The sequence below is a fragment of the Halyomorpha halys genome, unplaced genomic scaffold (genome assembly GCF_000696795.3).
Source record: "Halyomorpha halys isolate HHAL.00 unplaced genomic scaffold, Hhal_1.1 Scaffold138.1, whole genome shotgun sequence".
NCBI classification, from domain to species: Eukaryota; Metazoa; Arthropoda; class Insecta; order Hemiptera; family Pentatomidae; genus Halyomorpha; species Halyomorpha halys.
In genome coordinates, this window is record NW_027115565.1 from 461,516 (window position 1) to 466,511 (window position 4,996).

Sequence of the window (4,996 nt, forward strand, 5' to 3'; positions counted from 1 at the left end):
GAAATCAAACTCAGGTAGCAGGAATTCAGTTCCTAAGAATTGTTTCTGTTTTATTTTATCTCTTTTATCTTTTGTATAAATATTGTTCCTGTAATGTCATTTATTTTCAAGTTATCACGCATCAATCAATGTCATACTACTAGCTGGTAATCTGTTACGATTGATGAAGGAAAGGCTTGGTATTTTTCCTTTTGTTCAGTAGTGATAAAAATTTTCCGACAAGATTATTTGAACTAATATTAAAATAAAAATCTTGCGGTAATATACCATACATATATACGCAAGTAAATATTTATTTTAAATATATATACCTACGTACCTAAAATTAAGACATTGCATTCCAAAATCATATTTGTCCATTTTCAAATTTTTATATGACAGTTTTGGCTTAAGGCTATCGCAAAAGATTTTCATTAGTACAGAACTTGAATTCTAACTTTTGTGCAAACGACATAAAAAAAATATTTTACTCTCCTTTTTTTCCAGTCCGCTGGTGTTCCTCAAAGTAGTATCCTCGGTCCCATCCTCTACACCGTCTATACAGCTGACATCCCAACCAATCCTAACACTATCCTCACGACTTATGCCGATGACACATGTGTGCTCGTAGTTAATAATGACTCTTTAATTGCACCCCAAACTCTCCAATCATATATCACAGCCCTCGAAGAATGGTGTCGTAATTGGAGGATTAAAATAAATCCCATCAAATCACCTTTACCCTTCGTCGTGAACCTACCGACTGCCCTACTTCCTTTAATAATGTTGCTCTTACCCCAGTCGAACAGATCCTCTACCTTAGGTTACATCTGGACAAACGACTTACCTGGGATCCTTACACAAGACTGAAGAGACAGGAAACTGCACGTCGATTTCGACTGTTACAGCACTTATTATACAAACGGTCTAAACTTCCAATTAATTACAAATGACTGATCTACATGACTGTGATAAGGCAAATCTGGACGTACGGAGTTGAGCTTTTGGGCTTCACTAAACCTTCAAATTCCTCTCGTATCCAATCCTTACAGTCTGAAATCCTTCGTAAAATCTTCAATGATCCTTCCTTTGTCATAAATAAAATCATACATAAAGACCTTAATGTTCCACATGTTGTTACTCCTTATGTTGATTTGTTAGTCTATCCCAAACCAGGTATCATTCCTTCCATTATAAACTCCCTAACCATCCAAACCTACTAGTTTCTAGCCTTGCTCTCTTTTCTTTCCTCACAATCCTCCGAGGCCCCTGAAAAGAAGATGGCCTCGTGACCTGCTTATGTAAAAATATCAATAGAGTGCTACTAATGGGTAGTTTCTGTACACGCCTGTATCACTCCATAATAATATACATCAAATTTACTAAATGCGTAATTATGTTCAGTTGTAAATTCCGATAAAAATTTTTAAAAAACTCTAATTTTAGGTTTCGAAGATAAATTATTGATATTTATTCTTTCATGTTTTATGATTCTAGAAATGAAGCTAAATGGTAAATGGAAGTAATCAAAAGAGCAGATCTAGTCAAATTAGGTAGTCTGCCATATTTGGGCGCCATTTTAACACTATAATGTTGTTGTTTTTTAATTAATTGTTGCATTATTTTATGATATTCCCATATGAATATAATTTTGCACATGAAAATTTTTCTGAACAACTATAAATCAATTTATTTTGATAAATATCATGCTTAGCAAATATCATGAAAACTACTACTTCTACGAAGATAAACGTCATAAACTACTCTATAGTCATGAAACTAGCTTTAGTAAGAGTTCCAATGGACATATGTATGTCGAATGGTTTTAGAGATATAGATTTCTCAACTTCGAATTCCTCTCGTACCAATCCTTACAATCCAAAATCCTTCGTAAAATCCTCAATGATCCTTATTTTGTTACTAATAAAACCATCCATAAAGACCTAAATGTTTCCTATGTAACCGATCTAGCCCGAACCCGATATCATTCCTTCCATTCTAAACTCCCTAACCACTCAAACCCACTAGTTTCTAACCTTGCTTCCTCTTCCGCTCCTGGCAATCCTCCGAGGCGCCTGAAAAGAAGATGGCCTCGTGACCTTATATTGTAAAATGTTTTTAGAGTTCTACTACTGGGTAGTTTCTCTACATGATTTATCATATCATTATCATTATGTCATTATGATCAAATTTACTTGTTGTATTTTTTATACAGTTGTAAATATCAATAAATAAAAAAAAAATATTTCTTAAAATAAATTCACTTAATAATGATCTTTCAATTCATTTTTGTATGAAATGTTTTTTGTTTTTTTCAAAATGGTATATTTCGAATACTATTAAACGTAATTAGCTCTATTAGAGCTCATATTTTAGCAAATTTACTTTACTTTAAATGATATTCTCTTAGGTTTTCTAATGTTCCTGGTAGTTTTAAAGATATACAGCTCCGAATGATATATTAATTTTTTCTAACGTTTTGATACAGCCTCAATTTTTTATACCCATACATACCTATACATTTCAAGCTTTATTTCGACCAATACAATATACATGCATATTTTTCATTACAGTAATAAAAAATTGGGATAAAGAAACTGCCTTTTATCTTCTATTGGGTTCTTGTACTAGCACTTCTTGGTTAATGCACCTGAGGTCTCCATTTCACCATGTCAGTTGCTGAAAACGATGAAATCGAAAATGGGTGCTGAGAGTCCTAATATTTAAGGGAATATTACATTTAATGAATGAAAGGAATGTAGATTCTGAAATGTAGAACTGAAAGGGTCGGCATCAAAGTCAAAGCAAATTATGTCCCTAAGAAGATTAAGTTCGTTGAGATCGTCCATCAGCTGTCTCTCCCAACTCCATTCTACAACACTAATGATCATTATTTCAGTCACGAATTGAATATTTCTAATAGGTAGTAAATGTTAGATCATATAAAAAATAATTATTTTGTTTTTTATCTATTAGAGTAATTAGTGAACAATTATGAGATAGGCGAATAAAGCTTTTTTTTTTTAATTTGAACTTATTTATTGATACTTACAACGTATTAAAAGAGTATACAACAAGTGAATTTGATGTTAGTTATACAAAGACATGAAACAGACATGTGGAGAATCTATCCATAGATAGAAGAACTCCAATAACATTTCTAGAGGAGATCTCGAGGCCATCTTATTTTCTGACGTTTAGGAGGATTATCAGGTAATGAAAGAGAAGACAGGTTAGAATAAAAACACACCACATCTAGAAGGTTAGGGAATTCTAATTTAAATGTGATATTCAAATCACATTTAAATAGTGAAAATCTGATGTAAGTTCACTGCAATCTAAAGGGAGGTAAAAAATAAATATTAATTTCTCATTATATAGTATGCCATCTTTGGGCGCCATTTCGCCACTATAATGTTTTTTTAAATCAATTGTTGCATTATTTTATTATATGAATATAAATTTTGCACATGAACATTTGTCGGAACAACTATAAATCAATTTATTTCAGCAAATATCATGGAAACTTCTACTCCAACGAAGATAAACGTCATAAACTACTTTATAGTCCATTAAGCTAGCTTTAATTGGAGTGTTAATTGACATTTGTACGTCGAATGGTTTTTGAGATATAGATATTTCAGAATAAATCTACTAACTACTGATTTTTCAGTACATTTTTATGAAATTCTGCTCTTTAAAAAAATACGTCTCGGGAACTATTCAACATAAAGTACTCTATTAAGTCTAATATTTTTAGCAAATTTACTCTTCTTTAAATGGTGTCCTCTTAGGTTTTCTAGTATTGTTGGTAGTTATAAAGATATAAAGCTCCGAATAAAAAATTAATATTTTTTTAACGATGGAAAGAGCCGCCATTTTTTATTCCCCCTACCTACACTTGGAACTTCTTACCGGCTCTTGTACTATACTTTTCAGAACCTTCCTCTTATTCGTATGGTTTAAATTTGACAGCTAAAATATTTCCTTTTTTTTTTTTTAATAATTCCTAAATGAACTTTATGAATATGATAATTAAGAGAGAAATAATATACAATTGTAATAGATAGGTCCCATTTAACATCTCATCAACTGCGATCAACATCATCGAAGTCACATCAAATTCGAAGACTTAGTTTTAAACAGAAGAGTGGATACCACACTCTCATTAAGAGTAAAAGTGAAGCCAAATAGTAGAGCATTGGCCACACCCCAAGGTTCAGATTTACGAGAGGGTAATAGGAATGTCTGCTGTTGTAATGAAAAAAGAGAAGGCAGCCCGTGACTGGCTCCTACTCTTGTAACACGCCACTGGCAGAGATGGGCAGAAATCATTACATGACTAATTTAATTAAATATTAAATCCTTTAATTACAATAAACCGTTAATTGTCCGAAAAATAAAGTATAGTGGCTATGAAGAAGAATTACACTGTAGTAATTGTAATTATATTTTACAATTACAATTACTTCTTGATGCTAAGTAATTATAATTACTTAGTGATCCTTATTAATTCCATAGCATATAAATTCACTTATATGTGAATTAAATTTATTCATGCGAAAGTACTTCTTATCAGAAGATTTCGAAAATAACAGTGCACTTTTGTTCTGAAGAAGTCCATGTACGGACTTCATTTTAACTTTACGGATTCCTAACATATTAGAGAATATTTATATTGATTCAGATGTGTAGAAAATATTTTTAAAAAGTGCTGTAGGTTTTTAAATGGCGGGCTGAAGTTACGGTTTATTTTAATTTTTCCTAACATATTAAAGTCCGTTAAAATCTTTTCAAATGCTAAATAAAATCGATTGTGTGAATCGTGCACTTACATATAGATTTATTTTAACTTTTTATATTTCCAACCATTGTGGTCTCTTTAAGTCTTCGGAAGTTCTGCAAATAGAAATTAAATAAAAAGATTTTATTTTCATTGCCTTTGAAAACATACATGGGCACCAATTTGTCAAAAATACGAAAAGTTATTGTTGAAAAATCATAAAATCTATTTTAT